The sequence below is a fragment of the Meleagris gallopavo genome, chromosome 2, assembly GCF_905368555.1.
Source record: "Meleagris gallopavo chromosome 2, MGAL_WU_HG_1.1, whole genome shotgun sequence".
Classification (NCBI taxonomy): Eukaryota; Metazoa; Chordata; class Aves; order Galliformes; family Phasianidae; genus Meleagris; species Meleagris gallopavo.
The window spans coordinates 63,710,202-63,723,107 of NC_139405.1; the positions used below are offsets into that span (position 1 = coordinate 63,710,202).

The 12,906-nt window shown below is 40.5% G+C and overlaps 1 protein-coding gene across 3 annotated transcripts in view; it reads left to right on the top strand.

The window, feature by feature from the left end:
• Nucleotides 1-7,325: 7,325 nt before the first annotated feature.
• HS3ST5 (heparan sulfate-glucosamine 3-sulfotransferase 5) overlaps nucleotides 7,326-12,906 on the top strand; it is a 191,598-nt gene continuing 186,017 nt past the window's right edge. Inside the window, exon 1 of one of the 3 annotated variants that reach the window (XM_085217444.1) lies at nucleotides 7,326-7,994. The gene's annotated coding sequence lies outside the window, so the exon portion shown is untranslated. Of the gene's footprint in view, nucleotides 7,995-8,143; nucleotides 8,296-12,906 lie in introns of those variants that run through there. The other 2 variants (XM_085217445.1, XM_085217442.1) reach the window with 2 other exon arrangements.

A 12,906-nucleotide genomic window follows, 5' to 3' on the forward strand; every position in this document is an offset into this window, starting at 1 on the left:
TCTTGTCCTGCTGAAATTCTCTGAAGGCATGGTTTAGCAAAGAAATTTTTTATGAGGTCACTAAAGGAATAATTGTCCCAATTCACCATTATTTCAGTATTTTCAACCAGAAAACTAGAAAGGTTATTTTGGCATCTCTATTGTTAAAAGGTTGGAGAAAGAAGCAAAGGTTGCCAGCCCACAGCAATTCCAAGCAATTTCAATCTCCCCTAGTTCTGCTTGGATCTTTTCTCCTGCTTTAAGTACAATATTTTAAATGCTCAAAATAATGCGATGTCACCAAAAGTGAAGTGAGCTGTCAAGTTCAAATCTGGAAAATTTCCAAATGCTTCTAGACAGTAGCTCCAGTTTAGCTGCAAAATAAATGTTCAACAAATTTTTGAGTAGCAGATTATTCTGAGGGGTAGATTTTACTGATGATGGAAAAACTAACACTTAGTTATAATCTAAGTTTAAAGCATGTCATATCCAGTGTAGCTAAGACACAAAATGTGAAAGTATATTTTGATGAGAACTTTTCCTCACCAGTGCAGATAGCTCATCTCTAAGGATAAACTGAGTTGTATCATAAACAATGCTGTCATTCATTATATCTTTGCTTTTATTTTCATGGTGAATTTCAGTGAATGTTTCATTCCTAAGCTGTTTGAATGGTGATATGAAAGTCAGGATACTGTGCCCTTGTATTTCTCAATACTGGAAAACTCACAAAAAAAATTAATTATTCATGTATTTCCTGCAAGTTATGAGTATTATCTTTTTGAGTGTAATATTTAAAAGTGTGGATCTTTTCTGTTGAAGTGCTTACCTCTCCTCACCTCTCACAATAATCTTTTAGTGAGTAAAATGATAAATTCTAGGTATTTTATGCTCAAAATCTACAGATTCTGCTGCTCTAACTTGCTATGTCTCAGTTCCCATCTCTACAACTGGAATAACAGCAATGTTGTTGTAATAAGATAATATTATTTTGTGAGGCATATAGAGGGCATATTGTCTGGCATCAGAAAAATTCCTCAGAAGATGCAACTAATACCTTTTTCTTAGCACTGTTTGAACAATTTGGTAAAAAGTATCTAATTTGCCCAAAGGCAATTGAAAATAAAACATTGCACAGATGCTTAGTGGAGCAGGACTCATCTTTTGCAGTGATAGATTTCCAAAGTTGATGGGGAGAAAAAATAGTGCTTAATCACATGACTAAAGACTCTATTATATTGTATATCCACAAGTAGGGAATTGAGAAAATGTATAGTACTAGAAAAGACAACTTCAATTTTAATGCTGCCTAATACATGGCAGCCAAAATTTAGTGTCATAAAGGATCCCTTTATTTTCTTTCTTTTCTTTCTCTCGGTTTTCTATTTTTTCCCCTTTTTTCCATTTTTCATCACTTATCTGTTCTTTGAGGAAGAATGAAAAAAAGTTCCAGAAAATGACCTGATTCAAACAAATTAATTCCCTGTAGTAAGAACGTTACACCTACAGGATATATTTCTGCCAGTAGTTATGTCAGGATTGACAACAGTAAAAGATGCTTGTCCCTTGTGTAGAGCAGAACCAGACGAGAATGAGGAACACATTTTTCCAACAAATTGCAAATAAATTTAGTGATAAAAGAGAAATGCAGAGCTTTGTGATGGTTGGTTCATTTCCAAGTTTTGTATGACAGTATTACAGACTCTCCTGTTTCTTTTACTGCCTTCGTGTCTTATCCCAGTTCTCTCAGTCTGTTTTCCCCATTCTAGGGACTTCATTCTCATCTTTAGACCTTCACTGGCTTGTTTTCACGTGACTCTTTTCATTTAGTCAACCATGGACCTCAGCGTTAAGATTTCTTCTTTTTCCATATCCCATATACAAAATTACAAATTCCACACAATTTTTCCATCTGACAGCCACATAGCCATATTGTTATCTCTTCTCATGCTACCTTCATGTACCGAGATTGTTTCATGAAATAAAAATAGCAAATAAGTAAATCAAAACAGAACAAATAAAATATATGTGGAAACTATAGTAATATAGCTGAGATATATATTTTATCTGAATGGAAAATGGGTCAGTAGGACAAATACATTAGTTTAGACAAAACAGAACAGTGAAAGCATCATAAGCTTGTGAAAATGATAACTAGCATGGGTGGCCAATGACCAAGTAACTCTGGATACATTAATCCATTGATCTTCTATTAAAATTGATTTAGGTCTTTGTATATCAGATTTTTCTTCCTAAAAGGTATCATATATGAACATCAGAAGTCTGAACTTGATTCTAAGCATAGTATTTTGGGACGTTTTTTTCCCCGAGATGAAAGTCGATTTTTAATATGCTAGTCACACTTCACTATGATTTTAAATAATCTGGCTCTCAACCTACTATGGTTTAGTATGTTTTCCTGTATATTTATAAAGAGTTGTCATAACTCTCAGGTTTTGCAGATAAGCCTGCAAAGCAGAGCTTCAACAAAATAAAGAAGAAAGTGGTATAAATTCTGAAATGTGTCAAGGTTAGATTACCTTTGTTGCTTTGTATATCTAAGATTTGAATTGATTTTTTCTGGTATAAAAACAAGGGGGGGAAAGGAATTCTGATATAATGGTTTGCAGAAACAAGAAAAGTCAATAATATGCAGACAGCTCAAAAAATACAGTATTTACTAACTCTAAGAAGCATATTTTTAGTGGGTTATGATGGCAAGTTCCAATCTGACAGAAGAATACTGGTTAGGTTTCTGAAAAATTGTATCTATTCTTGTAATATATTAAATTGTATAATCCCCTAAAATCCTCAAGCATACTACTTTTTATAAAGTTTTTGATGGGCACAATTCTTTTTTTTTTTCATAAAATAAAATCATAAATTTTCAGCAACTCCCTGCATATTAATAAAAGATTGATTCATGAGATACAACAGATGTAACAGAACACCAGTTTTAAATACTGGGATATCACTACCTAAAACATACCTTTGTGATAGATCAGATGTTTAGCAAGGAAAACCTCTCAATATTCTAATTATCAGAATTATTACTGGAAATTGAATATAAAACTGAAAATGCAGGCAGAATGTATTCCTATTACCATTTGCTGTTTTATTTTTTTAACCATTTAGAGAATATATCTACATATGAGAAAACAGCATGAATTTTGATGGCCAAATATCATTTTGTTAGAACACCAGTATATCAAGCTTCAACCTTGGTTCTTTTCTGTTGTATATAGAAGAGGAGCCATCACATACCATTCAGTATAATTTTCTCCACATTTTTTCACTTAGAAAACATTCTTTTGGAGTGTCAAAATCTCACTTGTTTTAAAGGGGTCAATGAGATCAAAGACGTTGCAGTCATACAGCGTCTCTAAGAAAAGCAACGATTTTAAGTTTTATCAGCCTTATCCATGATGATTGGGACTGAGACTGGTACAGATGGAGGGAGAGTTTTTACAAGGATGTACAGTGATAGAACAAAGGGTAATGGCTTTAAAATAAGATAAGTAAACTTAGATTAGATATAAGGAAGAAATACTTCATGGAGAGGGTGGTGAGACATTGGCACAGGCTGATGAGAGGAGCTGTGGATGCCCCATCCGTGGAGGTATCCAAGGTCAGGTTGGATTGGATTTTGAATAACCTCATCTCATGAGAGGTTCCGGCCCATGGCAGTGAGGATGGGTCCCTTCCAACCCAATGATTCTCTGTATGTTCTCTTATTCTCAGGTTCTATGATCTACTGCTGCTGCTTTTGCATTTTCTCAGACAGTGTCAAGTTCTCTTTATTTTATTATGTGCTAAAGTTTTTATTGCCATTTTTGTAACAAGTGGTGTGTAGTTCTTCAAGTTATGGTAGTGAAAATAAATACAATGCTCTAGTAGGAAAAAAAATAGGAAGAAGAAGTAGAAAAGCCTTTAGAATAAAAAACGAATACATGAAAATTATAATAAATAATAGAGAGCTCAATTTTTATTGAGTTAAAGTAATGGCTCCTTAAAATAATGGCTACCAAAGACCATTATGAATTTGAATCAGCTAGTCCCACACAATATATGCAATCTGATGCCCTTTACATCTCCTATATGACAATGGGCCACTCAAGAAGAAAAAAAACGCTTTCAGACTTAGTGAAAGAAAACACAGTGAAAAGCAACCAGCTAAACTATCTCTCACTCTGATTTTTAATAGACTATCTTCAGGAGTGATAACATTTCATTAATTTTTGATCTATTAATGACTACACTTGCCACAACAGTTTGAAATATAGCCTAAATTTAGCACTTTTTTTTACAGCATAGATTTACATCTCTCTCCCATCCCAAACATCTGCTCTTGAAGCCAGGGATTCTACTGCAGTCAAAACATTCTGCTGATGTATCAGTCAGTTCTTGATTTTGTTATTGATATTAATGAAAATGAGATCAAGACTTCTTCTCAGATTAAATCATGCAATAGGCAGCAAAGAGTCTCTGACCCTTTTCCTTCTTCAGGCTAAGGCAGCTGACCATGTCTGAGGCATTGATCTGTGTGCCAAACAAGCAAACAAATAAACAAAACAAACACACAAACAAACAAAACAACCCTAAAATCCCTAAAATCTTCCTGCTCAGGGAAACCTAAGATTCTCTAAGCAAGTGAATCCCACAGATGTAGAAATTTTAGAATTTCCCAGTTTCAGGCCTATTTTGGGAAGACTTTTTCTATGCCACAGGTAGCAATTTAGAAATAATGTATAGAGGTTTCTGAGAGGATGTAGGTGTTACCTTACAATCCTCACCCACTAATGAGCAATGGGAAGTGTTTTACAGAACAACCGATCTGCGAGAAAAAGCACGAACATCTTTCTTGCTGTCATTTTCTCCAAATGATGTGGCATTTTATTTCCAGGCCCAGTTTCCCCTGTAATACACCAGCTTCTTGTATTCACTGTCTTCACCCTAGCCTTATTCCCCAGCACCTTTCCCATCTTTCAGTGCCAGATCCTCATGGGATCAGACTCTTTTTGCACATATTATCTTCCATTCCCAGACTAGATATCTCCATTAATCAAGGACAGATTTAACTTCTCTAAATGTACACTTACTGAAACAAATATTTTTGCACATGGCAATTATGACCACAGCTTAACGTCAGAATGACTTTAAAAGAAGAAAGAGAGAAAGAGAGAAAGAGAAAGAGAGAGAGAGAAAGAGAGAAAGAGAGAAAGAAAGAGAGAGAAAGAAAGAAAGAAAGAAAGAAAGAAAGAAAGAAAGAAAGAAAGAAAGAAAGAAAGAAAGAAAGAAAGAAAGAAAGAAAGAAAGAAGAAAGGAAGGAAGGAAGGAAGGAAGGAAGGAAGGAAGGAAGGAAGGAAGGAAGGAAGGAAGGAAGGAAGGAAGAAGTACTTCAATTTTTTTTTTTTCCACTAATGTAGCTGTGTTAACTAAATTTCTTGTATAAAGAATGAAGTGCAAGGTATAGCTTTCATACTGTTTCTGTATCAGTGATTCTATGACTACTCTACTTTTTTTTATAGCTCTCAGCAGGTAGTTGAGAGCTCTGTTTTTAGCTCTGCTTTTTTTATATACTTATTTTCTATACTTTTTTTTTTTTTTTTACCCTGATTCTGAAGTCCATTATTTTATACAAGGTATATGTATACACAACATGTGCAGATATACACACCTTTATGTATAAATATATAACTCCAGAAAATGTATTTGGATAAAAAAGCATACATATGTATATACACTTATGTATTTCAGATGTAAAGAATAAGAAAAACAAGAGCCCTACGCATCCGATTTTTCATATTCTAATTGTGGTTTGCTGGGCTTTGCTTGGTCTCCTTCTGCAAAAGAACTGGAACCAAAACTTTAAATCACCCACGGTCTAAAGGTGTACGTAATTAAATGGAAAAGATAAAATTCAGGAGGCTTGCTACAAAGTATGACATCTTTGTCATATACACAAAGTATCTCCCTTTGTGTATATTACCTTGAGTGTAGGCGGATGTTTTTAATCCAGAAAACAAGCAGGGAATAGTAGAAAAACAGTGTATTTCATTCTTACATCTTTTGCTATTGAAAGGCCATTCTTTAATTGCAGCAGGGGAGAGTGGAGTTTACTGTGAAAACCAAATGACTTGCCTTTAGGATACAAGAATTTGATCGGGTTGTATTGTTGCTGCCAACAATGAGCTAAGGAGGTTAATGGATCACAGGTCTGGCAAGCAGCCACGCTACCTCTGGCTCAATACATTAAGCTGCGTGATCTGGGCTGAGGTTTGGCAATAGTTGTGCTTATTTATTTATTTGTTTATTTATTTATTTGTTTCTTTATTTTTGTTTAAATCAGGGCGTGAGTTGTTGGTAAATAAAAGTTAGATTTTCTCCAGTCTTTTCCCGAAAACACCATCACTTCTCAAAGCTGGGAGAATGAGGGAAGGCAGCAGCGGCCTCCCGCGCTCGGAGGGGCCCTGCGCAGCCGGACACGGGCAAGGAGGGCGCTGCGATCCGCGGTCCGCCGCACTCCGCGGCAGCGCAAACTGCAGCCTGCAGGGGACAGAGGCTGCGCGACCTCCACGGGCATTCCAAGCTATAGGTCGAGGGTCTGCACCCCACCAGATTTCACTTGCCAACTCAGAAACCACCACCCGGAGCCACCTCTCCAGCAGGGCAGGGAGGCAGGCGGTGTGGGAGATGAGGGAACATTTTGTCCCCCAACAAACATTGTTTGTTTGTTTGCTATTTGAGACAGAGAGAGATCGAGGGAGAGAACTGTGGCCAGAAACGAAAGGCACATCAAAAGTATATAGCTCCCCCTCTCCCATCTTGCATGCTTCTTGGGTGCGCTGAAGGAAGCGGCAGGCAGCAGCGGCAGCGTTACGATGCAAATCACAAAGCGAGCAACTTTCACTGCCGCTGTGGCTATTTTTGATTTCTATCCTGAGAACGGGCTTTTTTTGGTGCGTGATGCCTTCCCCCCAACCCTTTCCATACGACTGTTAGAAATCTGCCCTCCCTCCCTTCTCCCCGGCTCTCCGCCTTCCCCCCAAGAAGCGATAACGCCGCACCATCCTCGCTCCTCTCCCGGCAGCTCACCGCGCTCCGCCAGGAGGTGAGCCGAGAGGGGGAAGGAACGTTTGCAGGCGTGAGCAGGGAGCATCGCACAGCTGCCCGACTGAGGCGGGCCCTCGCCGCCGCTTGCTCGTATCGCCGCAGTTGCGGAATGGGGAACGGGGCCCGCGGCAGCTCCCACCCGCAAGCCGCGGCGCAGCGGCGGCAGGGTCCCCAGGAGCCCGGCCGCAGCCCGCAAAACGGAGGGCCCTGCCCTGCACCTGCCTCGGCGGGCTGTGAGGGAGGAGGAAAAGAGGGAGGGAGGGAGAAAGGGAGGGATGGAAAAAGGGAGGGAGGCTCCTCCGTGCGCGGGGAGAGGCTCCGGCGCTCAGCTGGGCGCTACCGGCAGCTGCTGCCGTGCTGCACCGCGGGCGGTGGCGGCTCCCGGAACCGCAGCTTTGGGGCTCGGAGCTCAGCCGGGAAGTATAGCAGAGTTTCGCTGCTCGCTCTTTTCTTTCTGGTTTTTTTTTTTTTTTTTTTTTTTTTTTTTTTTTTTTTGTGACTGACCTTTTATATTATCATTCTTTTTAATCCCTTCCCCCGCTCCTCCCGACTGCGGTGCGTGTGCCACCCGAGGAGGATGCACGCTTCCCCCAGCCCCTTCCCCGGCAGCTCCCTCCGTGGCGGCGGGGCGCGGGGAGCCGCGGGGGGCCGCGGGGCTGGGGGCGCCCTGGGCCGCACCTGTCCGCGCCGCGCTGCGCCCCCCGCGCTCCGCCGCCTCTCCCCGCCGCCCCTCGGTGCCTGAGCGTCCGGCACAGCACCGCACAGCACCGCACACACGCCCGGAGGCACTCACGCACTGACTCGCAGCACTCTGCCCAGGCTGCCGAGCAGCGCCGCCAGCAGCCCCCTCCCTCCTTCCCACCTCCTCCCTCGCTCCCTCCCGCTGCTCCGGAGGATGCCCGGTAAGTTGCGGCGAAGACCAGCACCTCCGCCGGTGCGTGATCTCACGGGTTAGGGACCGCTTTATAATGCTGCTGCCCGCCGGTGGGGGGGCGGGGGGGAACAGGGGGTGGCGAGGGGAGGGGAGATGACAGCGATCCGAGGCGGGAGGCGGCGGGGCCGGCCGGGTGCTCCTCAGAAGGACTTCGAGCTGCGCGGCCGGGGCTTGGATGTGGGTGCCGAGGGTCGGGGTCCGGGAACCCCAGCGGGCACCTGGGAGGGGGCTCCTCGTCTTCGTTGCCGGGTGCAGTCTGCGGCACGGCGGTGAGTACGGGGCTCCGCGCCGCGCAGGGTCCCCCGGGGACGGGCAGGAGGCGGAGGGTGCGCGCCCGTTCTGGGGCTCCTCGGGGGCGGCTCCGCTCTGCGCTGCGCACAAGGGACGGTTCTCTACTCTTCCCCCTCGGATTTGGAAGTACCCTGGGGACTGCCGGGGTTCGGAGAGGCGGGCAGACAGGGGGCTTTACCGGGCGCTCACCTGAGTAGTGGAGCAGTCAGGTGCCCGCTGCCCATCCTGGCTGCGCCCTCCCGTGCGCTTCCCCGGGCTCCGGAGGCAGAATGCTCGTCCCTAAGGGAAGGGTCGATGCTTGCAAGATGTTTGCTGTCGGATTAGCGCGTGGCTGTGCTAACTCCTCGCAGGCTGGGGCTCAACTCCTCTGCCGAGTGTTGGAGGCACCGGGGCGCGGGGCTTTGTGTTCTTCTGCGCTACCGGGCGTGAGTTGTGGAAAACACACGGAAAAGGTGGTTAGTGCCAGAGTTTTTACGGTGGAATTGCCAAATCGTGTAAATGTTTCTCATACTTTCAACTATGACAATTATATTTTTTCTCACTACGTATTACAACCTGGATATGATCATTGTCCCATTCAAGTCAATAGTAAAACTCCCATTGACTTCAGAGGAAGAGGGTTTTGCCAATGCAGAATACATTTCAAAGGTAAAGGGACTGGGCAGAAAGCTGTGAGACAGTGAGAGTGATGTAACAAAGAAACTTCATTTCAGAAAGACAGGCTCTTAACCAAGGAAATTTAGCTTCAATCTGTCAAAAATATTTGCTGGATTTTCATTCCTACTTTGCAGTGAACAGGTACCAGACTGATTTTTTTACGTGTTTGTCACAAAGGTGGACCAAAGTCCATTGTTTTACCGACATTCATTACAGAATGCTACCTGATTCATATTTTACACCCTTCCGGCGTTATGCATATTTATTTTTTTTTACAAAGAAGTTGGAAGTGAGAGAGAGTGGATCCAAAGCCTGCTGGGGCTGTTGGATGGGCTTCTACTGACTTCAAAGGCCCGCAGATCAGGCCCAGAAAGATTTGACAGAGGAGTAATGGGAGAGATGTAGTGCAGTTTGTAAGGAAAGGTGTTGCATAAGCATTTAACTCATGAACAGCCAGAAAAGAGAAAAATCTAAATGTAGATGAATTTCTGTTCAGTTTTTAAGAACTCTTTCACAACACAGATACAAATAAGAAGTAACGCTTCTGATCAATAATTAAAATGCCCATATTCATATTGACTACAAAGAACATTTTATGAAAAAAAATCTACTAGCAAATGGAAGTTCTAGTTCACAGAACACTCTGTGTTCACTGCAGTGCTTAGATTGGGAGCAGTCAGATGTACAACACTAAATAAAAATATTGATGTTCAAATGGCAAAGATGTCCTTATTCCTGTAACCTGAATAGCCACTTTGGTTGGAATGTCTTTCAAAAGAAATTTCAAAAGACACATTTTTCATTTTTTTTATTATCAAATCTGAGTGATGAAAGTACCCCAAAAATTTTGCATGCCTCCAACTGTCAAGGATCAGAATCATGCCCATACCTCATGAAGACTGCGACTATTACATTAACGTAAAAAAGTGTTTGATAAGGAAAAAAATCCCTTTCTTAGTCGAGGTCCAATAATATTTCCCTTCTAAGCACAGGTGTGTGTTAATAGGCAAGGATAGAAAGAAGTCTGAGATGCTGCATCTCTCCTTCAGTTTTGTTAGTTGGATATCTGGAAGAATTGTCATTGAAATGAAGCTAACATGCCAAATTGTGAACAGACTAAGATGTTCATTTTTACAAAGGAAATAAAGAGCAACAAAAACACCCCTAGAATGGGCAAGTGCTTCATGGTTATTTCTTTCTCCTTCTGGAATTATGTAGCGAGGAAGAAACTTCTTTTCTAAATGTCATGTTATTGATTCCTTTCTAATTTCTCTGAATTCAAATGTGTCTTTTATCACATATGAAGGTGAAGTGTATGTGTTTTACAGAACATTATGTGGAGAAAAATTTTACTTTATTTTTGTAGCCTCCTGTCTCTATCTGCTGTTTACTAACACACTGTAATGCCACAATCCATTTTTTCTGATAATAATTCAATTTCAAATCAAATGTGAAGAATATGATTATTTCCATAGTAAGAGTTTTGGACTGTTTGTTTAAGACCCAAAGCTATGCTTAATCTTGTTTGCATGTTTGGATAAGGAGAGTCACAAAATGAGTGAGTTATAAGTGAGTGAGGATAAGAAGAGTTCGCAAAATGAGGATAAATATGTGAATAAATCTTCACCATTGGTGTGAAATTCCATGTTCTTTTCATTTTCGTTTTCTTTTCATTTTGATGTTTCAGTTCTTCCTCCTCATATGTGCATGTGGGAACACAGCCCAATGTTCTCATGGGTAGCATCTCCAAAATTGCACATTAGGCTTTTTAGTCTTACCTGTAACTGAACATCACACAAAATTTGAGTGTATATAATAGGGTTAAAGCAAGTCAGAGAACCTCCTGGAGATAATTCTGATCTCCATTACTCATCTTTATAAACCTCATTCTGTTTTGAGAAATAAGTACTGTTTATGTTAGTTCAGATATTTCTCTTTCTAGACTGCTGCAAATTTGCTGTCCCTTCTCTGACTCTGACACATGTTTATGGCATTGTACTACCACTTTATTACATGAATGTTCACAAGTGTCTACAGCTCTCATGGAAACAATGTTAGTGAGATTACTGAAAGCTACTTTTGTGATCATTTGCCCTTGAAAAACTTTTCAAAATAAATTTCACCGTTTCTTAGTGCTAGAAGACATTCTCCAGACAGTTTATTTAGGACTGTATTCTTCTACAATTAAGAACAAAAGCCTCCTCTGTAGCACAAATCAATCAAAATATTGGTTTTAGGTTATACATTGTACATATGGAACCTGGCATGTAAAGCAGATGGTATGTAAAATTATGCACAGCATGTCTGGAAAGCCATACAATATCTAAATGCGGTGCAGCAGAACAAGGAAATAGTGTCACACGTAACTTAAAATAACAGATACTGGACTATGTCTAGTCTCAACTGCACTTCATTTGTGTGTGTGTGTGTGTGTGTGTGTGTGTGTGCATGTGCGCCCACTTGTTTGGTTTTCTTTTACTTCATTCAGGACCTTTACTTCACAATACGATCTTCTCTAGAAAAACATTCAGGCTGAAATTATATGCTTCTGGCTAAACGAATAAAGATGAAAACAGAAGGAAAACTAATTTGGTTTAGTTTTGGTTCAGAATAATAATGCATGCAAATTTAAAAAGTCATCAAAAACAGAAGGAAAATAACTAAAATAGCCAAACAATGTTTGCTACCAGGGTGGTGTTCTTCTGTATTTATGCATTTGGTTTGCCGAATCTAGTAGCAGTACTTAATAGTAGCTCTGGCTTGTTGCAGAAACACCACATCTTCCCCCTCTCAAGTATTATAAGACTGTTTACAGGTTTCTTCCTGAGCAAATAAGTACTGTGCATTGTAAACATAATAAAATTATAATTGCAGAAGGATTCATATCATGAAAACAATGAAATAAATATTAGTCTTGAAGCATTTTCTGACCTCGGAGGGACTGAATCACACATGGAAAGAGTTTTGTTGGACACAGATACTTTCCTGGTCAATGACCATGAAAAGTAATCGTTCTTCAAAGCTTATAGAAGTATTTAAGTGCGTGCCTATGAAATATAGTGAGTCATGCAGCTGTCTTTTTTAACTTGCAGGGGAAAAGCTTGAAAAAAATCTCCTTTTTTAAAATTTCGTTTTGCATTTTGTATGAGTGCTACAAGCCACTAAATGTTTTAAAATAGATGTACAGCAATACTCTTTGACGATGTTTCTAATCCAAATGATCTATAGACTGGATGTGAAGGATGAAGTTCATAGTGAAAGATTGCCACGAAGTGAACTCTAAATATAATAACCCAGTGTTACATCAGGGCTATTTTACTAGCCAATTTTATAAGATTTACCCATTTTTCAAGGAGTCATGTTGAAAGAATGCCCCACATTTACGCTGTTCATTTTTAAAAACATTTTAAAAAACATTTTAAAAAACATGTTTAATGTTTTTAAGGCACCTATGTTGGCATAGAATGTCTCATACTAAAAAAAAAAAAAAAAACCCTGCAAATTCTGCTACTTTTCATGCTCTGGTACCTTTAGTTCTTGTGTATCTTGCTTGTAGCAATGTTGCACGAGAAAATACAGCTCTCTGTCTGGGAGATTAAAGTGACACTTTTGCACTGATATGTCACAGAACAGTGTCTATCATCTCATTTCACTTTTGGAGATGAAAAAACATTTATCCATTTAAATCACTCTTCTCGTATTAGAATGGCTTGAAAAATCTTGACTGCACGCAGTTGCTTGAGTCTCCAATGGACTTTCACAAATAAAACCATCAGGTGGTATTATAGCAGACAGAGATTCAGAGTCTACCAGGAGATGACAGGAACCTGCAATAAAGCATAAATTGCTTAAAAATGTCTGTGGATACCAAAAGTGATTGGTGGAAGGGCATCGTGTGTCAATTTATAATCTATATATAAATGCAATTTTTT